The sequence below is a fragment of the Arachis hypogaea genome, chromosome 6 (assembly GCF_003086295.3).
Source record: "Arachis hypogaea cultivar Tifrunner chromosome 6, arahy.Tifrunner.gnm2.J5K5, whole genome shotgun sequence".
NCBI classification, from domain to species: Eukaryota; Viridiplantae; Streptophyta; class Magnoliopsida; order Fabales; family Fabaceae; genus Arachis; species Arachis hypogaea.
Genome location: NC_092041.1, coordinates 33,684,859 through 33,698,053, shown reverse-complemented (window position 1 = coordinate 33,698,053; position 13,195 = coordinate 33,684,859). Strand labels below are relative to the sequence as shown.

General features: G+C 37.6%; 1 non-coding gene across 1 annotated transcript; it reads left to right on the top strand.

The window, feature by feature from the left end:
- Nucleotides 1–5,004: 5,004 nt before the first annotated feature.
- Nucleotides 5,005–5,111, top strand: LOC112700403 (small nucleolar RNA R71). Its single transcript, XR_003153310.1, has one exon. It is a non-coding gene; the product is annotated as a small nucleolar RNA R71 (small nucleolar RNA).
- Nucleotides 5,112–13,195: the final 8,084 nt, after the last annotated feature.

The following is a 13,195-nucleotide window of genomic DNA, read 5'->3' as shown; positions in this document are numbered from 1 at the left end:
AAGATGATGACTCCAAGCCTTGATGGAGTTCCACACAAGCCATGGGCTTCCAAATTTGATTCTCCTTGTGTGATTCGGGATCCCACACTTTGTTTTGACACCCATCTTCAAATTGATCATCATGATTCCAATTGGGTGGCATGACCTTAGAATTCTCAATTAAGCACCTAAATATTCTCCTAGACCCATGCAATTTAGTTCCACACCAAACCTTGCAATCAAACTTTGAGCATGCAACCATAATGAACCTATAATGATGTTTCCAACCACTACATGACTCTTTCTTACTCCTCAATCCACAAAGAGCTGTAAGTTGACCATCATTTTCAAGCAAACCATATTCAAGTGGGATAATAAAGCTTAGTGATAAGAGTTTTACACACTTGAATGTTGCATTGGATGGTGACTTAGAAAGGGATGTCTCCAATGGTCTTGCATGTTCCACTCCCTTGTGCTCTTCTTTGATTATCTCCACCTCTTCACAAGCTTCTTTAATTTCAACCTCTTCCTCTTGGTAGTTTCCTTCCAATTCAATCTCTTCTTCATTGCTTACCAATGACATGGGAGGTTGTGCATCTTCTTCCTTGATCTCAATTTCAAGCCCAATGGGAGAGGATTCAATTGTAGATAAGAAATTCTCAATGATTGAATCTATCTCTTGATCAACCTCTTCCAATCTTTCATCACTCATACTATGCCGTGGAGGTTGCGCATTATCCTCCTCAACATTATTTTCAAGTTCAATGGAAGAAAGTTCAACAACTTCCACAAGATTATCAACAATATCACTTGGTGTGGAAGTGTTCTCAAGTTTGAAATCCACCTCTTGTTTAACTTCCTCTAACTCTTCAACCACTTCTTCTTCTTCAATGATCTCTTCCTCCTCCACTTGTTGCAAGACATACCCCTTCTCCTTGTCCTCATGTTGGGATTCTAAAATCTCCTTCATGCTCATTTATTTAGTTGATTTCTCACATTCATCCGTGGAGATGCTTTGCTTGTTGCATGAGTTCCATGAGTCCAAGTTCACGGTAATGTTAGCAAACTGAGCCATGATTTTTTCAAATATGGGAGGCGATTCATCTTGTGGTTGAGAGTTCTCATACATTGGAGGTGGTTCATCTTGGTAATAGTATGGAGGTGGTGGTTCTTGAGGGTATTTGGGGTTGAATTGGGGTGGTTCTTCATATGGTTCATATGGTGGTTGGTATTGTGGATATGGATTAGGGTCATAATGAGGTGTTTGGTAGTAGGGGGCTTGTGAGTAAGGTGGTTCAAAATCATGTTGAGGAGGTGGTTCATAGGCATGTAGTGGTGGTTGTTGACAATCACAATAAGGGTTACCACATCCATTAGAGTGATATGCATTAGGATTAGAATTATACCCATAAGAAACCGAAAGTTGTTGTTGCCAAGAAGGTTGATCAATTCCTTGAGACTCCTCCCATCTTTGATTCCCAAATCCTTGATGCATATTGTCATTGTAGCACCCATTTCCTACAACATAATTTGAGCCAAACTCATAGCCAAAGTGAGGATGAGAATTCATAATAGAAAATAAAAACAAAATCTAGTAAAAATGAGAACAAACTCCTAAACCTAACAAAAACAAACAAACAAATAAAAGGCCATTAATTTGACACAAAAATTATTGTCGGTCTAGATTTTTCTTCTTGTAGAAAAGAATTACTTCGTTGTAAGCATAGCTCCAAACTAACAAACAAATCTAACACCAAATTAAATTTGAGTTGTCACAAGTAACAAACCCCAACTAAGAATTAACCGAAGTATTTTAACTCCGGGTCATCTCACAAGAAATTGCAACGAAGTGCTCAATTATTGGCTATAAAGTATGTTTTGGGGTTTTAATTGATAAGAGGGCAAGAAATTAAATGACAAGGAAAGTAAATCAAGCAAATAACTAAAGAAAGCAAGTAATAAGGAGAGACATTCATGGCAGGAATTGAGATCATAGGCTTTCTATCCTAGTCATACAATGATTAATTCATCTTATTTAGTCAACTCCAACAAATGGAAGAAGGTATCATGTTATCTTCTCATAATGAGAAAGTCAAACAAGACTAATCAATCATATCACAATAATAAACAAGAATTTATCTCATTTCATCATCCCCAACATTGGAAGAAGGTATAAGTTATCTTCCATGAGAGAAAGTCAAACAAGACTAGTTAACCTCAATCCAAATGTACTAATCAACTTACTAATAGAATTAGCAAAAGATTAGAGTCAATGGAAATCATATTAACTAACAATTCTAGATCACTAACATTAGTTGGGTTTTCATGACTCAAGATTGCCTAATTACTCTCTCCAAGCCAAGAATGCTCAAAATCTACTCTAAAGCCCAACCAAGCATTTTGTCAAACACTTGGTGGGTACAAATGGAAAGCATGGTAAATGTGCAAGAATAGTAAAGTCTACCAACTACAAATTGCAAGAAAAATAAATCAACAACTCAAACCATCAATAAAAGAAACATCAACATTAAATTTCATTAAAAGAAAATCCAAATCCAACATGAGTTCATCATTACAAAAGAGAAAGCAAAAAGGAAAATTAACACTACACATCATGAGAATGAAAGAGTAGAAGCATGAAATTAGAAAGAAAACAAGATGAAAACATGAGATTGAACATAGATCTATGAGAGATTAACCTAAACCTAACCTAGTTCTAGAGAGAAGAGGGAGCTTCTCTCTCTGGAAACTAACATACATTATGCTATACTACCAAACAATTGCTCCCCCCTTACCCAAGCTTGAATTCTGCATGAAATAGCATTGGAAATGAGTTGGATTGGGCCTAAAATACTCTAGAAATCGCTGGCCACGATTTCACTTTAGTAATCCACGTGCTCAATCGGTGCGCACGCGTAAATGGTGGGTGCGTGCCCCTATACGCGAAGCAACATATGGCAAATTTTATATCATTTCGAAGCCCAGAATGTTAGCTTTCCAACACAACTAAAACCGCCTCATTTGGACCTCTGTAGCTCATGTTATGGTCGATTGAGTGCAAAGAGGTCAGGCTTGACAACTTTACGGTTCCTTCATTTCTTCATGAGTCCTCCCACTTTGCATGCTTTTCTCCTCACTTCTTCTATCCAATACTTGCCTTATGAACCTAAAATTACTCAACAAACATATCAAGGTATCGAATGGAATTAAAGTGAGTTAAATTTAGCTATTTTAAGGCCTAAAAAGCATGTTTTTACACTTAAGCACAAATCTAGGGAGAATTACAAAACCGTGCTATTTCATTGAATAAATGTGAGAAAAATTGATAAAATCCGCCAAATTAAGCATAAGATAAACTACAAAATCAGGGTTTATCACCTAACACCAAACTTAGGTTTGATGCCTGGGGGTTCTGTAAGGCTCTGCACTGAGAGAGAAGGCTGAAACACTAAGTGTTGCACAGTAGTACCTCCTTTATCCAAGAAAGAGTGAGGGTTGGAAATTTTAAACAGAATATGATCTTTCCACAACCTCATAATTAACTCTCCTTTCTCAACGTCAATCAAGGCCTTCCCAGTAGCTAAGAAGGGCCTTCCCAGGTTGATGGAGTCGTTCTTGTCCTCTCCAGTGTTAATTATCACAAAATATGCAGGGAGGTAAAGGTCTTCAATCTTTATAAGGACATTCTCCACTAGTCCATATGCCCATTTCAGGGACTTATCTGCCATCTCCAGTGAGATCTTGGTAGGCAGCACCTCTTGGATTCCCAGCTTCCTCATCACAAAGAGAGGCATAAGATTGATGCTTGATCCAAGGTCGCACAGTGACTTCTCGAATGTGATAGTCCCTATAGTATAGGGAATCAGGAAGCTTCCGGGATCTAGTATCTTTGGAGGTAGCTTCCTTTGCACAAGGGCGTTGTATTTCTTGGTCAACACCACAGTCTCATCTCTCCTCAGAGCCGTCTTTTCAGAAGTCACACTTTTTAAACAAGCTATATACGGAGGTTTCTTCTTCAACACCTCAGCAAAAGAGATATTAACTTGCAGCTTTCTGAGGACTGCCAAGAATTGAGCAAGTTTCTCATCCTCAGTCTCCTTTTGCATGTTTGGAGAGGGTTGTTCTTCAGACCCCTGCATCTCCATAGGGGTGTGTAGAAGTACACTCCTAGTCTCCTCTAGAGCCTTGTTCTCCTTCAGATTTTTAGCAGCATATTCCTCCTTGAATTCAGCCTCAGCTCCCATAGTGAGGGTCTTGCACTCTTCCCTTGGATTTACCTCTGTATTGATTAAAAAAGTGTTGGAGAAATCCTCGGGTATCCTCTTGCTTAACTGACCCACTTGTACCTCCAGGTTTCGAATTGAAGATAGAGTCTCTGCCATAAAGCTATGTGTGTCCTTGGAGAGTTTAAAAACTATTTTGGCTAAGTCAGAAAGGTTTTGTGCGGGCGTTTCCATTTGCTGCTGAGAGGGTTAGAACTGTTTGTTATTGAACCTGTTTTGATTGGTTCCACCCTGATTGTTGTTGAAGCCTTGTTAAGGACTCTTCTGATCTCTCTACTTAAAGTTAGGGTGATTCCTCTATCCCTGATTAAAATTCTTTGAATAGGGATTATTATTCAGATTTTGGAGGAATTCTTCATGTAGTTTACTTCTTCCAAGGTGGGCCAAGCATTGTCACCAGCGTCCTTTTCGTAGGATGTCTCTTGAGATGTAATAGCTGAAACTTGGATCCCACTTAGGTGTTGGGAGATCATGTTAATCTGCTGAGACATCATCTTGTTCTGCGCCAAAATGGCGTCCAATGTTTCCACCTCCATGAGTCCTCTCTTCTGAGTAGTCCTAGTGTTCACAGGGTTCCTCTGAGAAGTGTACATATATTGGTTGTTGGCAACCATCTCAATGAGCACCTGTGCCTCCTCAAGTGTCTTCTTCATGTGGAGTGAGCCACCAGCAAAGTGATCCAATGACATCTTGGACATCTCAAAGAGACCATTATAAAAGATCTCTAACATGGTCCACTCTAAGATCATGTCGGGGGCATCTTCTGATCAGCTGCTTGTACCTCTCCTAGGCTTCATAGAGGGACTCTCCCTCTTTCTGTCTGAAGGTTTGGACTTCCACCCTAAGCTTACTCAGCTTTTGAGGTGGAAAGAACTTGGTCAGAAATCCGTTGACCACCTTTTCCCATGTGTCCAGACTTTCCTTAGGCTGAGAATCCAACCATAGCTTTGCTCTATCCCTTACAGCAAAAGAAAAGAGCATGAGCTTGTAAACTACTGATTTCACTCCATTTGTCTTGATAGTATCATAGATCTGTAGAAAATTAGATATGAACTTGTTGGGGTCTTCCTGCAAAAGTCCATGATACTGAAAATTTTGTTGCACTAGAGTGACCAGTTGAGGCTTAAAGTCAAAATTGTTAGCACCTATGGCAGGTATGGATATGCTGCCCCCATAGAAGTCAGATGTCAGTGCAGTGTAAGAGCCAAGGACCTTCTTTACGTCTCCTCCAGCGTTTAGATTAGCTGCCATAGTTGTATCTTCAGCTTCTTTCTCAAAAGATTCTGTGAGATTTCCTTTAGCTCTGCAAGCTTGAGCTTGTTGCAAACGCCACCTCAAGGTTCTCTCAGGTTCAGGATCAGAATCAAGAAGGATTCTTTATCCCTGTTCCTACTCATAAACAATCAAGAAGCAAGGGGAGAAAAGGAAAGGTAGGGGTCTCTATGTCAGAGTATAGAGGACTCTCTGTGAGAAACTATAATAAAGATATCAAATGAGATAGAGTCATAAATAAAAAAGAATTGAAGATAAGAATAGGAGAATTAATTTAAAAGTTTTTTTTTTCAAAAATAAAAGGAAAAAGAAAAGGTTTAAAAGGGTTTTGAAAAAAGAAAGAAAAAGAATAATTAAAGAGATACTAGACTTAAAAATAAAACATGATAAGACAAATAATTAACTAAGAGATTTTAAAAATAAAAATGGAAGATTTGATTTTAAAGATTTTTGAAATTTAAAAAGGAAATGTTAAATAAATATTTTGAAATTTAAAATTGAAAGAAAGAAAAACTAAAGAAACAATAAACTTTAAAATTTGAATTTAAAATGAAGATAAGATAAGATAATAAGAATTGAAATAAAGAAAAAGATAAGATAAAGAACCAAGATCAAGAAAGATAATCAAGATATGATTACAGAAAATTGAATTAAACAAAAAGATCACTAACGGGACACCAAAATTAAAATTTGAAATTAACTAAAAAGATGATAAAAAAATTTGAAATTTTAAAGGAAAAGATAAACAAGATAGCAATCAAAATTTCAAAAAAACAAACAAGATAAAAAGAAACACCAAACTTAAAAATTTTAAATCAAGATACGAGAAAGAACAAAAATGCAAGAATTTTCGAAAATTCAAGAGAAATTTAAAAAAAAAATTTGAAATTTAAAAAGGAAAGGAAAAATACTAAAAAGACACCAAACTTAAAATTTGAAAATAAGAAAAAATTAATAATGATAATTTTTGAAAAGATAGAGAAATAAGTGAAACTTAAAATTAAAAACTCAAAAGAAAATAAATTGTCAAAAACTGATAAAGTAAAAATAAATAGATACCTAATTTAAGCAACAAGACAACCGATAGTTGTCAATCACGAACAATCTTCGGCAACGACGCCAAAAACTTGGTGCGCGAAATTAGAACTTGCACAACTTCACCGGCAAGTGCACCGGGTCATCCAAATAATACCGTAGGTGAGTGAGGCTCGATCCCACGAGGATTGTTGGATTGAGCAAGCAATAGTTATCTTGCTAGACTTAGTTAGGTAAATAAAAAAGGAGTTGTTGTTGTTGAATTCGCATAAAGCAAAATAATCAAGAAAATAAAGAAAGCAATTAAAGGTTTAGTAAAGAGATAATATATGGGAGCAGTTAAGGATTTGAAGATGTTTATCTTTCTGAATTAAGACGTCTTACCAACCAGCTTAACAATGAATCATTCATTCTATGGCAAACCATAGGTGACTAAAGCCTACTCTCGTAGCGAATTAATCTCCTCTAATCTTACTGAAACACCACAAACAAGGTCAATTCTTTCAGATCAAAGAGTGAAGTTCAGAAAACTAGTTTGGTGCCACAAAAACCTTAATTAATCAAATTTGACAAGATTTCATGTCACATATCCCAATCCGTCGGAGGTAACCTTCAGTTTAGGAGGAGTGTTTCCTAGCTGTTGCTCAAGCGAGATGGCTCTCTCAAGAATCACAAAAGATTCATAAGATTAGGAACGAAAATAACACCTTAGAATTGAATCAAACATTATTTAAAGTAGAAAAATAATAATCTTAATCCATAGAAATAAATAGAGCTCCTAACCTAACTAGGAGGTTTAGTGGCTCATAATTCACAAAGAAAAAAGAGTTCCAAGAATGGATAATGGGGGAGAAGATGATCATCAACATGGGTGATCTTCTCCTATATATACTAATCTAATTGTTGCTAGACCTAAAAAGATATTAATTCTAATTAAAAATTACAAAAAGAAAATAAAATAAGCCTAAGAGAAGCTAAATCCACTTCGAGGCCCAATAAAGGAGTGATTTGGGCTGAATAGTGGCGTTCAATTAGGGGTGGAAAAAGGCCAGGCGGCTTGCCAGGGGCCTGCAGCCTGGCCTGTGTTTGGCCTGGCCTGGCCTGGCCTGATATAAAATAGGTACAGGCCCAGGCTCTTTTAAAAGCCTTATTACATTAATAGGCCAGGCTCAGGCTTACTAATTAGACTTATAGGCCTGTCAGGCCTGCCTGGACCTGTTAAAATATAATTAAATATATAAATAATTATTTATTATTAATAAAATTATGAGATATTTTAAATTTATTATATTTTATTATAAATATTTTTGTATATTTTAAATATGTTAAAAGTTTAAAATTTTTTATAAATATTAAATATATGACATATCACATATAACTATTTTTATTAAAAAATAATTTTTTTAAATAATATTTTTATTTTTGTAAAAAAAAATTATCAGGCCTTTTAACAGGCTTCAGGCCAGGCCAAGCTGAATAACAGGCCAGGCCTAGTACTTTATAAAGAGCCTATAACAGGCTGCAGGCCAGGCTCAGGCCAATCAACTGTATGACAGGCCAGGCCTGTTAAGAGCAAAGCCTGGCCTGGCCTGGCCTATTTCCACCCTATGTTCAGTGCCGGTATGGGCATTGAACACCCATAAGAGGGTGAAATAACGATGGCTCTGTCCTGCTGTTGGCATTCAATGCCAGGTTTTGGTGTTCAACGCCAAGGGTTTGCTTATTCTTGGGCGTTTAAACGCCAGGCTTCACGTTTAACACCAAGGATGGCAGTGATACCAAAAAACAATTATAAACTATTATATATTGCTGGAAAGCTCTGGAAGTTAGCTTTCTAAGATCGTTGAGAGCACTTTAATTGAACCTCTGTAGCTTTGGTTATGCTCATTAGAATGCACGGATGCCAGGATTGACAGCATCTTCTATCATTTCTTTGCTGTTGCACAGAACTTTGCCAAATTCATCCAAAATTCACCTAAAATCATAAAAATAACACAAAAACTCAAAGTAGCTTCCAAAGAGGATTTTTGCACTAAAATACAGTAAAACTTAATAAACTCTAACAAAAAAACAACTAGAAAATGCTAGGAAAAAGGGTATAAGATGCTCACGCATCACATGGAAAGCTCTGCTTTTTCTTTTTATCCTACCTTCATGGCACCAAATACCAGAGAATCCTCAAGAAAAAGAAAAGAGAAAGCCCCCGCTTCCAACTCTGAGCGATTGGAGACCACAAGATTCCTCACCACAGCCCCTCAAGACCACTTCTATGACGTAGTGAGGAAGAAAAGGGTGATACTCGAGGTCCACTTTAAGCTCAAGGAAGATGACTATCCGGAGATCCTACACCAAGTTTTGTGACAAGATTGGGAAATTCTGGCTAATCCCATCATTAAATTTGGAGTATTAATGGTGCAAGGATTCTATGCCAATGCCTAGGTCATAAGAAGCATGACACTAGTATGAACCCGGAGGCCAAAAACTGGCGGACCATGGTCAGAGGGCAAATCATAGATTTTAGCCCTGAAAGTGTGAGGATGGCACTAAATTTCCTCAGTCATGAGGTGACCCATACTCTTACACTCGAAGGGTCAACTCTGACCAAACATTGGAGCAAGTTCTTACTGATATCTCCGTAGTTGGAGCTCAGCGGAGGAGGGACGTCCATGGCAAGCCGTACCAACTGGGTCGGCTTGACCTTAAGCTAGTTACTAGAGGATGGTTGGAGTTTATCAAACGCTCAATCATCCCTACAAGTAACAACTCTGAGGTTACAGTTGAGAGGACAGTGATGATCTACTGCATCATGCTCGGCAATGAGGTGGGGTACATGAGGTGATCCCTCAAGAGATTTAAATAGTAGCAGTCAAGCGTTCCACCCAAGCACGGATGGTGTTCCCTCATATCATTTATCGTATACGTGGAGCAACTGGAGTTTGCATAGGGGAAGATACCCTAATTGATAAGGAGAGACCCATCACAAGAAAGGGCATGGAGCACGCAAGGGAGCTTGCACAAGGACCACAGCAAGAACCCATTCCGCTACCTCCATAGGAGATCCCAATGATGCCTCAAGGGATGTACTTCCCTTTCCTTGACTATTGGGATCAATTGACCACATCTCTAGGGGAGCTGACTTCATCTGTTGATCAACTGAGGATAGAACATCAAGACCAGTCTACTATCCTCCATCAGATGATGGAAGATCAAAAGAGCATGAAAGAGGAGCAGATGAGGCAGGGGCGTGACATTGAGAAGCTTACACGCTCCAGAGGATTCCCCGGAGGGAGCAGTGGCCGCCATCTCTGAGGCGGTCAAGTTTCATTCTCCCTATATCTATTTTTCTCTCTGTTTTCTTTGTACTCTATTTTGTTATCTGTTTTCTATTCTAGTACATGATCACAATTGGGTTTCTTGTTTTCTTTGTTTTATTTAAGGATGCCTTATTTAATCCACATCAAGCTTAAAAAGGAAAATTTATTGAAAAGAGAAGCAGTGAAATACATAGGGTCTTGAGTGATATTACAAGTTGTTCTATTTACCTTAAAGTGGTGACCTTATCTTTATTTTCTAAATGTATGAATTAACTGTACATATTTGACATTGGAGTAAGCATATTGGCTCTTGAAGAACAGTGACTTTAGAGAAGTATTATTGATTCTCTGGAAAATAAAAAGATTGATTCTTGAAGCAAAAGAAACAGGCAAAAAAAAAAAGAAAATAAAAACAAAAACGAAAATAAAAGGTCTAAGTCTTCGAGCATCAATGGTTTAGAGGGTCAAAATTGGCCTAAAAAGCTCAAAAGAGTTGTTATTCCTAACTATATGCTTGATAAACCCCATTTTTAGGGTTTATCTTGTATTGAATTTAGAGTGTTTTGATAACCTTTTGTCACATTTAGCCTATGATTTAGCATGGTTTTGTTATCTCTCCCATATTTGTGCTTAAGTGTAAAAACATGCTTTTTAAGCCTTATTTTGATGAATTCTAATTTCTCCTTGATTCCATAAGATGCCTTGATGTGTTTGCTAGTAATTCCAGGATTGAAATAGGCTAGGCATGGATCAAAGAAGCAAGGAAGGAAGCATGCAAATGGAGAGAAGCACAAAAGACAAAAGAATTGATCTCGGCCAAGCACGCGCACGCGCACAAGGCGCTCGCGCGCACATTGCAGAATCGGCCAGGGACGCGCACACGTACTGTGCGCGCACGCGTCGATGACCGCACATGACTTCATTAAAGCAACATATGCCTGGCGATTTGAGAGGGTTTCTGAGCCCATTTTTGGCGCCAATTGCTGATAGGAAGGAATAAAAGGATCAAGGATTGAGGGGAAGGCATCAATTATTGAATCTAGGGAATCATATAGCATAATTAGGATTAGTTTTAGAGAGAGAAGCTCTCACTTCTCTCTAGAATTAGGATTAGGTTTAGGTTAATCTCTCTTCTTAGGTTTAATTCATGCTTTGCTTCACTTTTCCTTTGCCAATCCTTAATCTTCTCCTCTTCCTCTTTCTAGTTATGTGCTTTAATAATTGTAACTCTTCACTTTGTTTTGGATAGATTGTTGTTCTTTTGTTTTCTTTCAATAATGCAATTTAAGGTAATTCATGATAATTGTGATTTCCTTGATTGTTGTTGTTAATTCTTTGCAATAATTGTTGTTAGATACTATTCTTGTTCTCAAATTACTATGCTTTCCTTTTGTGCCTTCCAAGTGTTTGATGAAATGCTTGGTTGGATTTTAGTGTAGGTTTTGTTCCTCTTGGCCTAGGTAGAGTAATTAGTGACTCTTGAGTTATCTAATTCCTTTGTTGATTGATAATTAGAAGTTGCTAATTGGTTTGAATGCCTCTAAAGATAGTCTTTCCTTTAGGAGTTGACTAGGACTTGGGGAATCAAATTGATTCATCCACTTGACTTTCCTCCATGGTTAGAGGTTAACTAAGTGGGAGCAATGAACAATTTTTATCACAATTGAGGAGGATAACTAGGATAGGACTTCTAATTCTCATATCTTGCCAAGAGCCTTTTATAGTTGTTAGTTTATTTTCATTGCCATTTACTTTTCATGCTTCTTATCCAAAACCCCAAAATAACTCATAACCAATAACAAGACACTTTATTGTAATTCCTAGGGAGAACGACCCGAGGTTTAAATACTTCGGTTTATAAAATTAGGGGTTTGTTACTTGTGACAAACAATCTTTTGTATGAAAGGATTATTGTTTGGTTTAGAAACTATACTTTACAACGAGATTTCATTAGTGAAATTCTAAACCGTCAAAAATCTAATCATCAAAAATGGCGCCGTTGCCGGGGACTTGCAATGGTGTTGTGTTATTGGTTATTGTATATATATGAATATTGTGAATATGTTTGCTTTTTGCTTCTTTGTTAGTTTTTAGTTTGTTCTCTTTATTTGTTACTGTTTTTTGTTTTTGCCCTCTCTTACTGTTATGAATTCTCACTTTGGCTATGAGTTTGGTTATAATTATGTTGTAGGAAATGAGAGCTTCAATGAGGATGTGTATCAAGGATGGGACAATCAAAGGTGGGAGGAGCCATATGCATATGATCAATCTTCATGGCAACAATCCCCACCAATGCACTATGAAGAAGAGCCATTCTATGATGCATATCAATCCAATGGCTATGGTGAATCACCTTGTGACTTTCAAGAACCACCACCATATGCCTATGAACCATATCCTCAACATAAACCTCAACCATACTCACAAGCCTCTCTACATCAAGCACCTTCCTATAATCCATATCCAACATATGACCAATCACCCATACCATATTTTTATGACCATTTTGAGAAAGAATCCTTAGAACCACCACAACCCTATCAAGATTACTCCCAAGAACCACCTCAATACACACAATCTCTACAACCTTACCAAGAAGAACCACCTTCCCATTATGAACCCTCTCTCCAAAATAATGAACCTTCCTACTCACCCCACGCCCCAATGGACGATTCTCTCACTTTGTTACTTCAAGGACAAGAAGCTATGAAGCGGGACACACTTGAGTTTGTGACTAATTTGACCAAGGTGGTGCACACTTTAGCCCACCAATGTTTGAAGACTCAAGGTAATCCCGTGACCACATGTGAAAGGTCAAAAGAAGAGCAAAGCATGAAAGAGAAATTGGAAAATTCGGTGGAGAAGGAGGAGTCAAATTTTGTGTTGGAACAATTGGAGAAGCCTATGATCATTGAAGAAAAGGAAGAAGCGGTTGAAGATTTAGGAGATGTTGAAAGTCCATGGGAATATAGCATCATGGAGAACCCTTCCAAGAAGCTTGATATTGATGTTGAGGAGGGTGCGCAACCTCCAAGGCATATCATCGTTGGAGACTTGGAAGAGACTTATCAAGAAATGGATTCAATCATGGATGAATTTCTCTCCACAATGGAATCCTCTCTCATTGGACATGAAGTTGAAACTATAAAAGAGTGTGCACAACCTCCCAAGGATAACGAAAATGGCATGGTGCATATTGAAATTGAAGAATATGAAGAGGTTGATCAAGAGATGAATTCATTCATCAATGAATTCCTATCCAAAATTGAATCACTCCTCATTAAAAAGATGAAGTTCTTGAAGACAACACCA